This window comes from Neofelis nebulosa, chromosome 9 (assembly GCF_028018385.1).
Source record: "Neofelis nebulosa isolate mNeoNeb1 chromosome 9, mNeoNeb1.pri, whole genome shotgun sequence".
Lineage (NCBI taxonomy): Eukaryota > Metazoa > Chordata > Mammalia > Carnivora > Felidae > Neofelis > Neofelis nebulosa.
In genome coordinates, this window is record NC_080790.1 from 13,206,112 (window position 1) to 13,225,330 (window position 19,219).

The window sequence follows — 19,219 nt, forward strand, 5'->3', positions numbered from 1 at the left end:
CAATTTAGCCTCCATAATAGGTGTCTTAGATACCTCTGGGGATGATAAAAACATAAGGAGAAGCCATCCTGGAGTAGATATAAGCCCAACCAAGAGTGGATGTAAATGGAATCAGCTTGTGACTATCCAACTTCTATATTTAGCACCTAGCATAATGGCTGGCATAGAGTAGACACTCAATGCATTGTAGGTCTCTTCTCTACTGAACCTCATTTTTCAAATTAAGAAAATAATATACAATTTTTTCCCATTTTCCCCAATTCCTCTGGAGAGAAAAATCATGAGATATCGCATATGCAAGAGCACTGTATACACTCTGTCTGTACATATATTCTACCCAGAAATCTTTCATGAAACTAATTATCTGATAGAATGGGTTCAGAGCTCATTTTGAAAACAGGGTGAAATCCATATTTACTTCAACTGTGTGAAGAATGCATAGATGATAATATTTTCATTTAATGCCAGAAAAATAAGACTAAAGTGGCAACAGCCCTTACCCAAAGCCAAGCAAATTCAGAGGCAGACGGGTTAGTCAGTTCTTTACAGGTATCGTCAGCCCAACACTAGATAAAACGATGAGAAGAGCATGGTGAGACATCGTATGTTCCAACTTTAGGAAAAAGGTTAGCATTTACAGTTGATGCCCTGGTGATCCACTCTCCTTCTGATAAACATCTCTATCCATCAAGGCACTCATGAGCATAACTCCTGACCGAGGGATAACCATGCAATCTGTTTTCATCAAAGAAAGAAAGAAAAGATTGCCGGGGATTGGTACATAACTTAGTATAGCAAGACATTTACTGGGCCTTTGCAGCAATGCCATTTTACTTATAAACAGTTTAGAGGAGGAATATTTATGGCCCTTCGACCTCTCCCACTGGCCCTGAAAGAAATTGGATTTTCAACCAAACCCATTTACAGGGATAGAGCTATTCATTCTAATAAAACCACATGGTAAGCGCATTAAGTAGGGGAAAAAAAATGTCTTTTGATGAACAGAGACATTATACCCACAGGAATGGCAGCAGCCTCAGTGAAAGTTAAGCTTGGCTGCTTCTGGTCTCACTTGAAATTTTTCCAGTTCTTAAAACATGGTAATACTACAATAGGCTGCTTTAGAGATGTACAAGTGTAATTAAGCAATAGGCCCAATTTCAGCCTTGATACTTGGGGCATGAGGTGATGTATGATGAAAAATGCCACAACCCCTTAAGAGGAACTTGAACTTCTAATATATATACCTCTAGTACCAAATTCACAGGAAAATGATACCAAAATGTATGGAATATGATACTTATCTTTGAGAAATACTTTATCTATCTGGAGAGAAGAGACCAGTGTATGCAGTATACAGCATTACAAAATTAAGCACAACTGGAAGTTAAAAAAAACAGACTGTCAACGATTAGAATTCAGATGAATTTCCCTAACCTATGGCAGTGAGATCTGTGAAAAGAATATGAATTCAAAAACGTTTGGAGGAAATATGGACTGAGCTTAGCAATTGACACATGATGGGGCACCTGGGTGGCTGTCGGTTAAGCGTCTGACTTCAGCTCAGGTCATGATCTCATGGCTTGTGGGTTTGAGCCCCATGTCAGGCTCTGTGCTGACAGCTCGGAGCCTGGAGCCTGCTTCAGATTCTGTGTCTCCCTCTCTCTCTGCCCCTTCCCTGCTTGTGCGCTCTCTCTCTCTCTCTCTCTCTCTCTCTCTCTCTCCCTCTCAAAAATAAATAAACATAAAACATTAAAAAAAAAAAGAAATTGATATGTGAGAAAGAAGAAGATATTAATGATCACACCCTTGTTCCTGACTGAAAAGAATTAATGAATGGTGGTGACATTCACTGAGACATGGAAAACTGAGCAAAAATTGGGAGGAAAAATAATGAGTTAATTTAGATGTGCTGAGTTGCAATGTTCTATGGGTCACTCAAAAACATCCAACAGTGGTCCGGTGACATAAATAAAGTCCAGTGGGCATATATATATGCTGAAGGTGAAGAGCTCATGGTTGCCAGGGAAATAAGGTTAGCTCTGAATATTTAAACCTTTGCTTTTTACTTTTGAGATTATATGAGTTAATCTCTTGTGACTTTACCAAGTTTTAACCTTGTTTTTAAAGAAAGATGTGTTATATTTAACAATATGTAGAAGAAATATAGTAATAATTCATATGTTGCTTAAGGAAAGGCATTCTGAATTATACCTAATTGTCCAATCATCTGTAACTGTCTCCTTAAATTCATTTTTAGTGCTCTCTGGCAACACTTCGGGAATAAAGTCCCTAAAAGGAATAAAAGCTGCCAGGTAGCATATAAATCTAGGCTTTCCAACTTGGGGAAGGCAAAGAAATATTTGGCAAGAATTCAGTTTATTGTGCCTGCTGGTGTAGGAGCTATCATGCTCTGGAATTGGGGTCGCTCATCCAAGTACTAATCAGTGGAGTATAGGTAGTGACATTTCTTCTGGGTGAGCCACAAGCAGCACGAGAAGCAAAGAATATAAATAAAACAAAAAGACAAGCAACAATACACACACACACACACACACACACACACACACACACACACAAATTTCAGCCTGCAGAGACTAGGTTTTAAATGGTCATGGAAAGGTCTAAGCTTGGAGAAGATGGGGCAAAGAAATCATACATTAGGCAGAAAAATGGGACTATGAGAATACATGACAAGAAGCCGTTGCTTCTTTATCTTTATACAAAAGTCCTCCAATTTCCCTAGGTGCTGGAAACCAAAACCAATTTCCTTGCTAATCAGCAAAATGAAAGAGCAAGTCTATATGCATTATGAAGAGAATTTAAGAGAAAATTCCAGTTTTTCTCTACAAATATAAGCAGTTGATGAACTAAACCAAGCAGAATGAGTAGGGGGAGGGGTGGTGGTATGAAGTATCTTGAGAAATACTAACATAGGAGACATGGACAGAGAATAAGATGCCTACAAACATATTCCAAGAGGAAATAACGGGACTTAACTGAAATTAAAATAATAAACTGCTGGCTAATAAGAAGCCTTAGGGGACCAGATCTAACTTATGAATAAGAGTGTTATGTTATTAAAATATTATTTGTATATAATTAACGAAACAAGACCGTAATTCAGTGTGTAATGTACAAAAAGGTGAGATTTGAGGACTGTGAATGCAGAAAAGTACTCAAAAGGACAAGATGAATCTCTATCATTTCAAAAGGAAAGAAGAAAAACAGATTACTCCACCTCTGGGGCTATCAGACTTTTTTTTTTTTTTTTTTTTTTTTTTTTTTAGAGAGAGAGAGCGAGAGTGTGTGAGTTGGGGAAAGGAACAGAGGGAGACAGAGAGAGAATCCCAAGGAGGCTCCATGCTCAGGGTGAGCCCAACTCAGAGTTTGATCCCACGACCCTGGGATCATGACCTGAGCCAAAATCAGGAGTCAGATAATCAACTGAGTGAGGCACCCAGGTGCCCCCAGAGAAAGATTTTTTAACTTGGCTGCTTAGATATAACAAAGTTTAAACAAGCAGTGTTTATTATAAATGCAGAATGCATGGATTCTTGCCAAATGAAAAGTCAGATGCTAGCTCAGTGAATATGAAGTGTTGGTACCAAGGGAAATGCGAGATGTTTGTGCTACAACTGGGAAGTGAGAAAGAATATTTGACCACAACCACGACTCATGAAGATTGATATGAGTTATGCTGGGAGTAAGAATGAAACGTTATTTCTCTCCCAATGGAAAAATAAGGAAGCCATTGGTCAATGCAGAATGTTCAGATATGGGTCAATATGTTTTCCTATGAGGTCCTCTATAAGCCAATAAAGCAACATAACTCTGTGTTCTGGGGAAGAGGATGGAATCATTGAATTTGGATACCCATTTCTGTCCCCACTCAGTGATACCATGTAGACTAGAAAAATAAAGGGATAAAGTGACCTGGTGTGCACAAATGGCATTCAAAATATTTCTTAGCTTATAGGTCATAGACCCCAACCATGATCAGAAGAGGCCAACAAGAATGTACATAAGCCATGAATACCTGCTACATCCATACCAGTGAGGACCAGTGGAATTTCCACCCTGTGACTTTTATTTGCTCCTCAAGGTCACAATGGGTGGATGAGACTGTTACTATGCTTCTAAAGGAACTTTTGCTTCTAAGGAAGCTAAGCAAACCTTGCTGCCATATTATTTCTCTATTAATATCTTTGTAAATCTCATGTTAATGGGATTGTTAACAGTATAATTCTTCCAGCTCAATGACAACAAACCTGCTGCCAGGTCCTGCCAAACACATCTCTGAAACTTTTGATCATTCCTTATATTTTTATTTGCATTTACTTCTCCACTGTCATTACTTTCTTGGACTTTTCTATCCATATCCAGCTGATTTTTCTATCTATATTTCTTACCTCTTCCATTCATCCTTCATACTGCCACAAGAAAGGAGTGCTAAAAATATTAATGATCTGCATAAAAAATACTCACTTTATAAAAATTAAAGGCACATTTCTCTTCATGGGACTCAAAACTTATTTAAAAATTGGCTTGAACCTTCCTTTTCACCTGCAACCTTTACTGCTACGTAATTCTCCATCACCCCAATGCTCCATCATCTTTTCGAGTTTGAGGGCTGAATAACTCCTAGCTCTCCAAAGAGTACTTTGCTTATGCACTCATGTAATTTTGATGTGGGCTTGTGTTTCCCAGCCCTTAGATGTTTTGAAAACTTCATGACTGTTCTAAATTATTCACTTCCTCTTTCTGTAACAAGATCATACCTTCCTGCCACACTGACATCAGGCTTGGCTATGTGATTTGTTTGGCCAATGAATGTGAGCAGAAGTAATATTTCTTTGCAGAAGGTTTAAGAGTCTTGACATAATCCTGACACCACTCTTTTCCTTTTGCAGTGAGACTAGCATGTCCCAATTAGAGGCTGCTCCCTCAGCTTGGATGACAGAATGAAACTGCGTGGAACAGAGCTGCAGTGGATTCACACAACATGAAGAATAGGCTTGATTAATTTTGTAAGTTATTCAGCAAAAAAAGACTGTTGCAGAGATCTCATTAAATAAGGTCCAAATATCATTTCCAGGTCTGTGGCAATTGAAACTGCTCCCTAGGTTCTCATGCCTCCCTTCCTCTTACATAGTCCTCTCTACATTCACTTCAATGAGTGTTACTGGATTCTGTCCCATGTAAACCCAGTCCTGAAGTCGAGCCCCTTCACAGTTCTCTGGAACAAATCTCATCATATTCAGAAGTCCGTGAGTGTGGAAAATTTGGATGGCTGAGTGACTGGATTACAGCTCACAGTACACAGTCTTCTGTTGACCCCCTTTCAGCTCCTCATACTCCACAGCCTTCTAAAACCTCGCTGCAAATCAGGACCCTCTCCACCATCCACAGTGCTCCCCTAGAAAGGTAAGCAAGCACCATGCTCCTATGGCATCTCTGTCTTGGCATAGCCCCTCAGAGCAGCCTGTTTTCTCCCAGATCTATTCCCATCAACTATTTAAACCAAAATTTCATTTGATCTGAAATTATATTTTAATGCTATCCCCACTAAAGTCCTACCCGAGGAGATAATATCTAACATCGTATCAGACTTTTCCACCGTAAAAGCACTTTCAAGTCCATTATCTTATCATTTCAACTCTATTTGGCCTCAGTCACTGTGGAGGTAAGTGCTGTGACTTAAATATTACATGGAATCTGTAGCTCTCAGCACAGTATCCACCACATGGTGGGTACTCAGTCAATATCTGTGGGTGAATGATGAATAAATGAAAGCATGAACACAACTATTAAGTGACAAGTCAATAATCATATCTTCTAAGGGACAGAACAGGGATTTCAGGTCACGTCTCAGATTCCAGTGGCCATGGCCTTATTACACTGTGCTTCTCACATGAACTTCCAGCCCTTTCACTGTGGAAGGGTGCAAACAGAGGTAGAGTGAACACAGTCTAATGACTTAAAGAGAGGGCCAAATATCAGACAAGTATTGGGCTAAAGGCTTTTAACATGTTTTCCAATCTGCACTTTCAATGAGAAGTCTAAGAATACTCTGAGATTTTCTATAGGTATCTGTAAAATGGAATTTTTCCTCTACAGTGTGTTTTGTTTACCTATATGAAACTGTGTGAATGCAGATCATATAAATTCAGCATATCTGGGTGTTCCAAAGGGACAACCTAAATTGAGATGTCAAAGTCATAAATTCTACCAGCAAACACTTTCTTCCTCACTCTGCAATGATAGATGACAAGTTGTTTCTATCTGTTAAATAATTCATCCTCTTCAGTGTTTACAAGTTACAAACATAAGAGGATTTACACTTTGATAATCACACTAAACTCGACATTTTGAAAGCCTAGACTCAGTTTTTATAAATGAATAGGCTTATTATTTCTTAGCTGCTGTTGTCACAGAAGGAATGTAATCATCATTCTCTCCTAGAAACGCATAATTTGGAGTCATACAATCTGTGTGCAGGTTTTATCTCAACTACGTATTGATTGTTAGACCTGGAGCACGGCATAAAGTTCAGGTTTGTGATCTCTGAAGTAGCATGAATAATGAACATAACTGAGCAGTGACGATAAAATGAGGTAAGATGGTGGCTTTCAAACTCTCATTTTATCAAGATTCAAGGGTGAGGAGAGGCCAAGCCAGAGAAGCCACTGACTCCACCCCATCCTCCACTGCTCAGACCAGAGAAAGCCAGATTTTTAACTTTGCTGATCTCAGCTGTGAGCCCTCAAATTCCCAGTTCAATTATTTGCTGACCACATCAGTAGTTGTTTCCATTAGGAACACTCCCTCACAATTGCCCAACACTGTAGAGATATGAATCTCATTTCTAAACCTTACATGATACCAGAAAATTATCTTTCCCACTTGGATGCTGAAAGACTGAGGCCCTAAAAGATTAAGTGACTTGCCATGGTTTCCAAGATGAGGCAGCGTTCGCTCCCAACCAGGGAGGTGTGCTCTTCCTGTAGCTCCGGGCAGCCTTCACGGTCCTGTTTTCTCTAATACACAAGATACCATCTTTAATTTGAAAACTGTTTGCCTTTTCAGATGACCTATGTTCTCACAATAAACAAGCCAGATTCTCATTTTTCTTCAAAGAATGAAATTTCAGGCTTATCTTAAGGAGAAGGTGAAAGCATCAATTCAAAATCTGATATGACTTATAGCATAGCCTATGTTTCTGTTTCTAAGGCCACAAAGAACACATTGTCTCCAGAATATGGAGATAGTCATCCCAGCCCCAGCAGAGCACATGAGGAGGGACATCTGTCCCTCGATGGGAACAATAAATGTACTAGCAACAAGTATCACCTGATTTTCTTATTGACACTAACATTTTTCTCATTTAAGAGGAGAAACTATATGGATTTTTTTTAAGTTAATATATTCTGTCCTTCTCATCCATATCCCAAATGCCTTTCCATGGGTATACTGAGACATTTTCTCTACTTACCGAATTCCTTAATTCATCCAATTTATTAAACAAGCAGTAAGTACCTATCCTATGCTGGACAAGGGGCTAGGCACCGTGAATACCAAATTTATAAAAGTCAGTTCCTGCCATCAAGGCATTTGCAATATGGCTAGAAAGAAGTAACTTGTATAAATAAAAAACAGAATGAGAGAAGTATGTGAGAGAGAGGTACAAAGAATTATAGGAATCAGCAAGTAAAGACTACTTTGACAGAGATAATCAGCAGCAGTTTCTGGGGTGAGACAGTCTGGTGCTGCAAGTTCATGAGTACATGGACCCTCACCTGGTAAAAATGAGGGTGGGGGAGGGGGTTATTCATGTTGGAAAGAATGATAAGGCCAAGGAGACAGTCTTAAAAGGAGCAAAATATCCTTTTAGAAGTTAGGGAGTCTAGATTTCATTTTAGCTCCAACATTTTCATCAGCTATATCACCCAAGCTGTATGATCTTGGACAAGTTATTTGATTTTCCTTTACCTTAATTCAATTAATCATTTTTAAAATAGAAAGTAGAATAGATGTCATCATAAAAATATGGATCTTCAAACATCATTTTGCTTGAGTTTTGGGGTCTATTTTTAAAGGTCCCTGATAATACTTATTGTTAACTTAGACACATTCATTGGCATAACTTACAGAGTTCAAAAAATTGGGCCAATATGAGTGAAGTGAGAGATAAATAAAAGAAGAAAAAACATTTATTTATTTAATTAATTAAAATTTAGTTGGCTAATATACAGTGCAATATTGGTTCCAGGAGTAGAATTCAATGATTCATCACTTACATACAACATCCAGTGCTCATCACAAGGGTCCTCCTTAATGCCCATTACCCATCTAGCCCATCTCCCATCTATTTCCCTCCATTAACCCTCAGTTTGTTCTCTATTGTTAAGAGCCTCTTTATCCCCCACTTCCCATGTATTCATCTATTTTGTTTCCTAAATTCCACATATGAGTGAAATCACATGGTATTTGTCTTTCTGATTGACTTATTTCACTTAGCATAATACATTACAGCTCCACCCATGCCATTGCAAAGGGCAAGATTTCATTCTTTTTAATGGTTGAGTAATATTCCATTGTGTATATATACCATGTCTTCTTTATCCATTCATCAGTTCATGGACATTTGGGCTCTCTCCATATTCGGCTATTGTTAATAATGCTTCTATAAACATTGGGGTGCACATACCACTGCAAATCTGTATTTTTGTATCCTTTGGGTAAATACCTAATAGAGCAATTGCTGGATCATACGGTAGTTCTATTTTTAGTTTTAGAGAAACCTCCATACTTTTCTCCAGGGTGGCTGCACTAGTTTTCATTCCCGCCAGCAGTACAAAAGGGTTCTCCTTTCTCTGCAGCCTCAGCAACACCCGTTGTTCCTTGTGTTGTTAATTTTAGCCATTCTGAAAGGTGTGAGGTAGTATCTCAGTGTGGTTTTGATTTCTATTTCCCTGATGATGAGGGATGTTGAGCATCTTTTCAGTGTCTATTAGCCATCTGGATGTCTTTGCAAAAGTGTCTACTCATCTCTTCTGCCCATTTCTTACTTGGGTTGTTTTTTGGGTGTTGAGTTTGATACATTCTTTATAGATTTTGGATACTAATCTTTTATCAGACATGTTGTTTGCAAATATCTTCTCCCATTCCCTAGGCTGCTTTTGTGGATTGTTTCCTTTGCTGCACAGAACCTTTTTATCTTGATGAAGTTCCAATAGTTCATGTTTGCTTTTGTTTCCCTTGCGTTCAGCAACATGTTTAGTAAGTATAGTAAGTAAGAAGTTGCTCCAGCCAAGGTCAAAGAGGTTGCTGCCTGTGTTGTCTTCTAGGATCTTGATGATTTCCTGCTTCACATTTAGGTATTTCATTCATTTTGAATTTATTTTTGTATATGGTCCAGTTTCATTCTTATGCATGTTGCCATCTAATTTTCCCAACACTATATATTGAAGATACTGTCTTTAGAGACAGGAAGGGAGATGGCGGGATAAGAGGACTCTGGACTCACCTCGTCCTGCTGATTGCTTAGATTCCACCCACATTGGCCTAAATAACACAGAAAACTGCCAGAAGACTAGCAGAATGAACTCTCCAGAGCCAAGGGTAGACAAGAGGCCCACAGAAGAGGGTAGGAAGGGAGGAGAGGTGGTGCATGCTATATAGACTGGTGGGAGGGAGCTGGAGCAGTGGAGGGGCAGCCCTCTGGGCAAGGCAGGGCCCCCAAAGCCTCGCTTGCAAAAGCAGAGGGGCCAGATTGCATGAGTTCTGACAGCCAGCAGGGCTTAACATCTGGAATGTTAAAAGTCAACAGCTCTATTCTCGGAGAGTGGGGAGGGCAAGAGGACGCCAGGAAGGAGAGCTGTTGACTCCAGGAAGAAGAGACCTCAGCGGGGAACAAAGGCACTGGAAAGCACCATCTCCCTCTCCCATTCCCCAGACGAAACCCCAAAGGAAACCATTTCACTGAACTTGCTCGCACTGCGCAAACACACAACGCTGTGCTTCTGTGGATCCATCCCTCCAACGGGTCTGCCTCCTTCCCGGTGCTGCAGGGCCCCTCCTCAGTCGACCACTGAGGGCAAAGTGAGCTAAGCCTGCCCCTCCCACCCCTGTGTACCTTGCAGATCCACCCTGTCTAATACACACTTGGCCAGATCCTATCGAAGCAGCACCACACACCTGGCAGTGTGCAAGCAGCCCAGACAGGGGCCACACCACTCCACAGTGAGTTTTGCCCCTGGGAGAGGGGAAGATAAGGTACACACCAGTCTTACTGTGGCCCCAGCAATGGGCTGGGGGCAGACATCAGGTCTGACTGTGGCCCTGCCCACCAACACAAGTTTCTCCAGACAGCACAAGGGAAGTGCCCTGCAGTTTGGAGCTACTACAGGGACTACCCAAAATGACAAAACGGAAGAATTCTCCTCAAAAGAAACTCCAGGAAGTAGTGACAGCTAACAAATTGATCAAAACCGATTTAAGCAATATAACTGAACAAGAATTTAGAATAATAGTCATAAAATTAATCACTGGGCTTGAAAAAAGCATACAGGACAGCAGAGAATCTATTATTACAGAGACCAAAGGACTAAGAAATAATCATGAGGAACTAAAAAAAAATGCTATAAATGAGATCCAAAATAAAATGGAGGCAGCCATAGCACGAATTGAAGAGGCAGATGAGAGAAGAGGTGAATTTGAAGATAAAATTATGGAAAAAGAGGAATCTGAGAAAAAGAGAGAGAAAAAAAATCCAGGAGTATGAGGGGAAAATTAGAGAACTAAGTGATGCAATCAGACGGAACAATATCCATATCATAGGAATTCCAGAAGAGAGAGAAAGGGGCTGAAGGTGTACTTGAACAAATCATAGCTGAGAACTTCCCTGATCTGGGGAAGGAAACAGGCATTGAAATTCAAGAGGCACAGAGAACTCCCTTCAGACGTAACTTGAAATGATCTTCTGCATGACATACCATTGTGAAACTGGCAAAATACAAGGATAAAGAAAAAATTCTGAAAGCAGCGAGGCATAAACAGGCTCTAAATTATAAAGGGAGACCCATAAGACTAGTGGAAGACATATCTACTGAAACTTGGCAGGCCAGAAAGGAATGGCAGGAAAACAAAATGGCAATGTGATGAACAGTAAAAACATGCAGCCAAGAATCCTTTATCCAGAAAGTCTGTCATTCAGAATAGAAGGAGAGATAAACGTTTTCCAAGCAAACAAAAAATGAAGGAATTCATCACCACTAAACCAGCCCTACAAGAGATCATAAGGGGGACTCTGTGAGTGAAATGTTGCAAGGACCACAAAGAACCAGAGACATCACTACAAGCATGAAATCTACAGATATCACAATGACTCTAAACCCATATCTTTCCATAATAACACTGAATGTAAATGGACTAAACGCTCCAACCAAAAGACATAAGGTAACATAATGGATATATTAAAAAAACAAGACCCATCTATTTGCTATCTACAGGAGACTCATTTTAGACCTGACACCTTCAGATTGAAAGTGAGGGAATGGAGAACTGTCTATCATGCTTCTGGAAGTCAAAAGAAAGCTGGCGTAGCCATACTTATATCAGACAAACTACACTTTAAATTAAAGGCTGTAACAAGAGATGAAGAAGGGCAATATATAATGATTATAGGGTCTATCCATCAGGAAGAGCTAACAATTATAAATGTCTATGCACTGAATACGGAAGTCCACAAATATATAAAACAATTAAACACAAACATAAGCAACCTTACTGATAAGAATGTGGTCATTGCAGGGGACTTTAATACTCCACTTACAACAATGGATAGATCATATAGACACAGGATCAATAAAGAAACAAGACCCCTGAATGATACATTGGATCAGATGGACTTGACAGATATATTTAGAACTCTGCATCCCAAAGCAAAAGAATATGCTTTCTTCTCTAGTGCACATGGAACATTATCCAAGATAGACCACATACTGGGTCACAAAACAGCCCTTCATAAGTATAAAAGAACTGAGATCATATCATGCATACTTTCAGACCACAATGCTATGAAACTTGAAATCATCCACAGGAAAAAGCCTGGAAAACCTCCAAAAGTATGGAGGTTAAAGAAAACCCTACTAAAGAATGAATGGGTCAACCAGGCAATTAGACAAGAAATTAAAAAATATATGGAAACAAATGAAAATGAAAATACAACAATCCAAACGCTTTGGGATGCAGCGAAGGCAGTCCTGAGAGGAAAATAAATTGCAATCCAGGACTATCTCAAGAACAAGAAAAATCCCATGGGAATGCAAGCTGGTGCAGCCACTCTGGAAAACAGTATGGAGGTTCCTCAAAAACTAAAAATGGAACTACCCTATGACTGAGCAATTGCACTACTAGGCATTTATCCATGGGATATAGGTGTGCTGTTTCAAAGGGACATATGCACCCCCATGTTTATAGCAGAACTATCAACAATAGCCAAAGTATGGAAAGAGCCCAAATGTCCCTGTATGGATGAATGGATAAAGAAGATGTGGTGTATATATATACAACGGAGTATTACTTGGCTATCAAAAAGAATGAAATCTTGCCATTTGCAACTACGTGGATGGAACTGGAGGGTATTACGCTAAGTGAAATTAATCAGTCAGAGAAAGACAAAAATCATATGACTTCACTCATATGAGGACTTTAAGAGACAAAACAGATGAACATAAGGGAAGGGAAACAAAAATAATATGAAAACGGGGGGGGGGAGAGGGACAAAACAGAAGAGACTCATAAATATGGAGAACAAACTGAGGGTTACTGGAGGGGTTGGGGGAGGGGATATGGGCTAAATGGGTAAGTGGCACTAAGGAATCTACTGCTGAAATCATTGTTGCACTATATGTTAATTTGGATGTAAATTTTAAAAATAAAAAATATAATTAAAAAAAAGAAACAAAAAATCCCAAATACAAAATCTAACAGCACACCAAAAGGAAATAGAAGCAGAACAGCAAAGGCACCCCAAACCCAGCAGAAGAAGAGAAATAATAAAGATCATAGCAGAAAGAAACAACATAGAATCTAAAAAACTGTAGAGCAGATCAATGAAACCAAGACTTGATTTTTTGGAAAAATAAACAAAATTGATAAACCTCTAGCCAAGCTTCTTAAAAAGAAAAGGGAGAGGACACAAATAGATAAAATCATGAATGAAAATGGAATTATTAAAACCAATCCCTCAGAAATAAAGCAATTATCAGGGAATACTATGAAAAATTATATGCCAACAAACTGGACAACTTGGAAGAAATGGACAAATTCCTAAGCACCCACACAGGGTGCAAATTCCTAAGCACCCACTCCAAAACTCAAACAGGAAGAAATAGAAAACTTGAACAGACCCATAACCAGCGAAGAAATTGAATCAGTTATCAAAAATCTCCCAACAAATAAGAGTCCAGGACCAGATGGCTTCCCTGGGGAATTCTACCAGACATTTAAAGCAGAGATAATACCTATCCTTCTCAAGCTGTTCCAAAAAGTAGAAAGGGAAGGAAAACTTCCAGACTCATTCTATTAAGCCAGCATTACTTTGATTCCCAAACCAGACAGAGACCCAGCAAAAAAAGAGAACTACAGGCCAATATCCCTGATGAATATGGATGCAAAAATTCTCAACAAGATACTAGCAAATAGAATTCAATAGCATATAAAAAGAATTATTCACCATGATCAAGTGGGATTCATTCCTGGGCTGCAGGGCTGGTTCAACATTCGCAAATCAATCAATGTCATACATCACATTGATAAAAGATAAAAACCATATGATCCTGTCAATCGATGCAGAAAAAGCATTTGACAAAATTCAGCATCCTTTTTAATAAAAACCCTCAAGAAAGTTGGCATAGAAGGAACATACTTAAACATCATAAAAGCCAATTATGAAAAGCCCACAGCTAATATCATCCTCAATGGGGAAAAACTGAGAGCTTTCCCCCTGAGATCAGGAACACGACAGGGATGTCCACTCTCACCACTGTTTTTTAACATAGTGTTGGAACTGCTAGCTTCAGCAATCAGACAACAAAAGGAAATCAAAGGCATCAAAATTGGCAAAGATGAAGTCAAGCTTTCACTTTTTGCAGATGACATGATATTATATATGGAAAACCTGATAGACTCCACCAAAAGTCTGCTAGTACTGATACACGAATTCAGCAAAGTCGCAGGATAAAAATTAATGTTCAGAAATCAGTTGCATTCTTGTACATTAATAATAAATCAACAGAAAGACAAATACAGAAACTGATCCCATTCACAACTGCACCAAAAATCATAAAATACCTAGGAATAAACAAAACCAAAAATATAAAAGATCTGTATGCTAAAAATTATAGACAGCTTATGAAGGAAATTGAAGAAGATACAAAGAAATGGAAAAACATTCCTTGCTCATGGATTGGGAGAATAAATATTGTTAAAATGTCAATACTACCCAAAGTGATCTACATATTCAATGCAATCCCAATCAAAATTGCACCAGCATTATTCTCAAAGCTAGAACAAGCAATCCTAAAATTTGTATGGAACCACAAAAGACCCCAAATAGCCAAAATAATATTGAAGAAGAAAACCAAAGTGGGAGGCATCACAATCCCAGACTTTAGCCTCCACTACAAAGCTGTCATCATCAAGACAGCATGGTATTGGCACAAAAACAGGCACACAGACAAATGGAATAGAATAGAGACCCCAGAATTGGGCCCACAAATGTATGGCCAAATAATCCTTGACAAAGCAGGAAAGAGTATCCAATGGAAAAAAGACAGTCTCTTTAACAAATGGTTCTGGGAGAACTGGACAGCAACATGCAGAAGAATGAAACTGGACCACTTTTTTACACCATTCACAAAAATAAACTCAAAATGGATAAAGGACCTGAATGTGAGACAGGAAACCATCAAAACCCTAGAGGAGAAAGCAGGAAAACACCTCTCTGACCTCAGCTGCAGCAATTTCTTACCACATCTCCAAAGGCAAGGGAATTAAAAGCAAAAAATGAACTACTGGGACCTCATCAAGATAAAAAGCTTTTGCACTGCAAAGGAAACAATCAACAAAACTACAAGGCAACCGATGAAATGGGAAAAGATATTTACAAATGACATATCGGACACAGGGCTAGTATCCAAAATCTATAAAGAACTCACCAAACTCCCCACTTGAAAAACAAATAATCCAGTGAAGAAATGGGCAGAAGACATGAATAGACGTTTCTCTAAAGAAAACATCCAAATGGTCAACAGGCACATGAAAAGATGCTCAACGTCAGTCCTTATCAGGGAAATACAAATCAAAACCACACTGCTATACCACCTCATGCCAGTCAGAGTGGCTAAAATGAACAAATCAGGAGACTATAGATGCTGGAGAGGATGTCGAGAAACGGGAACCCTTTTGCACTGTTGGTGGGAATGCAAACTGGTACAGCTGCTCTGGAAAACAGTGTGGAGGTTCCTCAAAAAATTAAAAATAGACCTACCCTATGACCCAGCAATAGCACGGCTAGGAATTTACCAAGGAATACAGGAGTGCTGATGCATAGGGTCACTTGTACCCCAATGCTTATAGCAGAACCTTCAACAATAGCCAAATTACAGAAAGAGCCTAAATGTCCATCAACTGATGAATTGATAAAGAAGTTGTGGTTTATAGATACAATGGAATACTACGTGGCAATGAGAAAGAATGAAATCTGTCCAGTTGTAGCAACGTGGATGGAACTGAAGAGTGTTATGCTAAGTGAAATAAGTCATACAGAGAAAGAGAGATACCATATGTTTTCACTCTTACGTGGATCCCGAGAAACTTAACAGAAGACCATGGGCGAGGGGAAGGGGAAATACAAAGTTACAGAGAGGGAGGGAGCCAAACCAAAAGAGACTCTTAAAAAACTGAGAATAAACTGAGGGTTGATGGGGGGTAGGAGGGAGGGGAAAGCGGGTGATGGGCATTGAGGAGGTCATCTGTTGGGATGAGCACTGGGTGTTGTATGGAAACCCAATCTGACAATAAATTTCATATTTTAAAAAATGGAGATACTTTTTTCCATTGGATATTCTTTCCTTCTTTGTCAAAGATGAATTGACTATATAGTTCGTGAGTCCCTTTCTGGGTTTTCTATTCTGTTCCATTGATCTATGTATCTGTTTTTGTGCGAGTACCATACGGTCTTGATAACTTCAGCTTTGTAATATATCGTGAAATCCAGCATCATGACGTCTCCAGCTGTGTGTGTGTGTGTGTGTGTGTGTGTGTGTGTGTGTATTTTCACAATTGCTTTGGCTATTCAGGGTCATCTGTGGTTCCAAACAAATTTTAGGATTGTTCGTTCTAGCTCTGTGAAGAATGCTGGTGGTATTTTGATAGGGATTACATCAAATGTACATAGACGTTTTAACAATGTTTGTTTTTCCAATCCATGAGCATGGAATACTTTTCCAATTCTTTGTGTCCTCTTCAAAGTCTGTATTTTAAAGACTATTTAAAAATTGGTGTTCCACACTGAAGCCAACTGTTATAAATGGCTATGGAAAAGATTACACTAGTTCCCATGAAAATAATGAATTGAATGAGAGTTCAAAACCTCAAAAGGAAGAGAATGAAGTTTTCCTATCTCTTTTAATATATGTGATACATGTTCCTATATTAGGAGGAAGTAATACTTGCAGTTCCACAGTGCAAATTAAATGATAAAAATTAGTATTAAAATAAAAGAAAAGTTCTTTTGTGGAAATTGACAGGCTGGTTTTAAGGCATATATGAATATTCAAACAGTCAAGAATAGCCAAGATGGTTTGAAGAACAATGTCCGAGAATTTACTCTAAAGGATATCGAGATTTGTTATAAAACTACAAAAATTAATACATTTGTTGATGTAAAGATGAACAAATAGACCACTGGTATATTTCAGCATGAGCTCTGAAATCTCTTTTCCTGTCTCCACACTCTCTCACCAACCACCAGAGATATGGTTGTATAGTACAATAATTAGAACACAGCTCTGAAATAAGATTCCCAGAATTAGACTACCAGAGAGAACCAGAATGTTCTCACAGCCTTATCTAAGGCTTGTCTGTGACCCAGCAATGTTCTTAGAATGTGACACTAACTCTACGTCACACTCTCAAAGACACTCTTCAAATTAGAATAGAATTGTTCTTATATAATGTAAAACAATACAATATAAAACCTCTTGCTTTGATGTAGACGATATGACCCATACAATAAGGGGATGTGTTGCAAGAGAGGAATCAAAATATCATCGTATAGCTAATCAAAGACTAAGTCAGTTTTAGCATCCAGGCTTTGATTATTAAATAGGTAAGATTTTCTTCCTTCCTTCCTCCCTTCCTTCCTTCCTTTTTTCCTTCTGTCCTTCCTTCCTTCCTTCCTTCCTTCCTTCCTTCCTTTCCTCCTTCCCTCCCTTTTCCTTCCTTCCTTCCTTCCTTCCTTCCTTCCTTCCTTCCTTCCTTCCTTCCCACTCTTCCTGCTCTCTCTCCATAATACAGTAAAACTGTCAGAATGCTCACTTTTTATCTTGGTAAGATAATCTCTTGGTGTTCTCAAGGTCATCTCAAGTCTTCCCTATGGGCACCATCAGCTCTCCTCCCTGCATAGACTTACATAGCAGAAACACTCCATTTTAAGACAAACAACTATTTCTAATATCTTCATCCAGAAGAGGTTTAATGAAGCAAAAATGAACTTCTGGAATATCTTGGGAACCAATTGTGGCTGAAAATTTTAAAAGAAAACATAAATGATCTACTAAGAATTTTAAAGAAAAGGAATAAAAACTTGCTATTCCTTCAAGTGACAAGAAGGGAAATTTGTTCCACCGCAATGATTTAATTCAATCGTAGCATCTGGTTTCTTCTGAAATGCATAAATAAACTTCAGAGTAAGAATAGAAGGAGGATGTGGAATTTGGAGAAGGAGTCTATCAGAGTGGTGCCAACACCTTTGAAAACCTGCTATTGCAACAGCACTGTGTCCACATTACAAGTCAAATATAAGCAACGAGCAATGGTGATAGAAGGGACTGGTGTCAAGCACAAATCGATCTGGATTATGTCCTCATCATTCCACGGCATGTGCTCTACATCCTGGACACCAACAAATACTCACTGTTCTCCACAGACCATTGTGGAGTCAGGCACAGACCATGTGCCTCAGACCATTTGCCCCATATGCTTCTTCTGTCTGAAATCCTCAATATTTTTCTTTTACATTCATATAAACCCAGGCCCAGGCCCAGGTAACTACTTCATTTATTTAATTAAAAAACATTTTTTTTTAACATTTATTCACCTTTGAGAGACACCTTTGAGTGAACAGGGGAGGGACAGGGAGAGAGGGAGACATAGAATCAGAAGCAGGCTCCAGGCTCTAAGCTATCAGCACAGAGCCCAACACGGGGCTTGAACCCACGAACCACAAGACCACGACCTGAGCTGAAGTCAGAAACAACCAACTGAGCCACCCAGGTGCCCCATTTAATTTTAAAATAATTAACCTATTCACGTAGATCAAACCTTAACAGTCTTCCTCCATTTTTGTTCCCCAGGCACCACTTATCTCCACAGAAGCAACCAAGAGAATCATTCCCCTGTGTGTTCTTCAATCAAGAGGGATATTTTGTAAATACATGTGTATGTTCCCATATTTTACATACACATGTCATATTAATTGTTTGTTACCATGATCAGGTTATTAAAGTTTCCACAGCAGTGTTCTCATTTGTAAAATGGGAGAAAATTTATACTACTGGAATCCTAGAGTTATTTTGAGGATTAAATAAGTAAAAGTGTGTGTGTGTGTGTGTGTGTGTGTGTGTGTGTGTTATTTAGAATAGTATCCAGCACAAAGCAAGCTCTATACAAGGATTAAATATTACCATATTCATCTTCATCATCTTCATCATAATTTTATATCTCTATGAAAAAAATAGGATTTAACTATTGCATCTGCTGGCTCTATAATAATCAATATATTTTTGTACATCATTTATTTGAAGATTTCTTCTCCCAGGAGATTTAAGGTCTTTACTACTTTTCTCTATTGCAATGGATAACCTCAAATTTTTGTGCACTTGTCAAACTACCTCCTTAGCAGGAAATCTTAGCAGCAGGGTCAATGGCA

At 38.9% G+C, this 19,219-nt stretch overlaps 2 long non-coding RNA genes across 2 annotated transcripts in view; both read left to right on the forward strand.

Moving 5' to 3' along the window:
- Window positions 1-5,033, forward strand: part of LOC131486162 (uncharacterized) — a 35,727-nt gene extending 30,694 nt beyond the window's left edge. Inside the window, exon 3 of the long non-coding RNA XR_009249211.1 lies at window positions 4,914-5,033. This is a non-coding gene — a long non-coding RNA (uncharacterized LOC131486162). The remainder of the gene's footprint in view (window positions 1-4,913) is intronic.
- A 12,153-nt stretch (window positions 5,034-17,186) lies between these two features.
- On the forward strand, window positions 17,187-18,802 carry LOC131486163 (uncharacterized). The gene is made up of 3 exons (XR_009249212.1): window positions 17,187-17,398; window positions 17,757-18,335; window positions 18,645-18,802. It is a non-coding gene; the product is annotated as an uncharacterized LOC131486163 (long non-coding RNA).
- The last annotated feature ends 417 nt before the right edge of the window (window positions 18,803-19,219 follow it).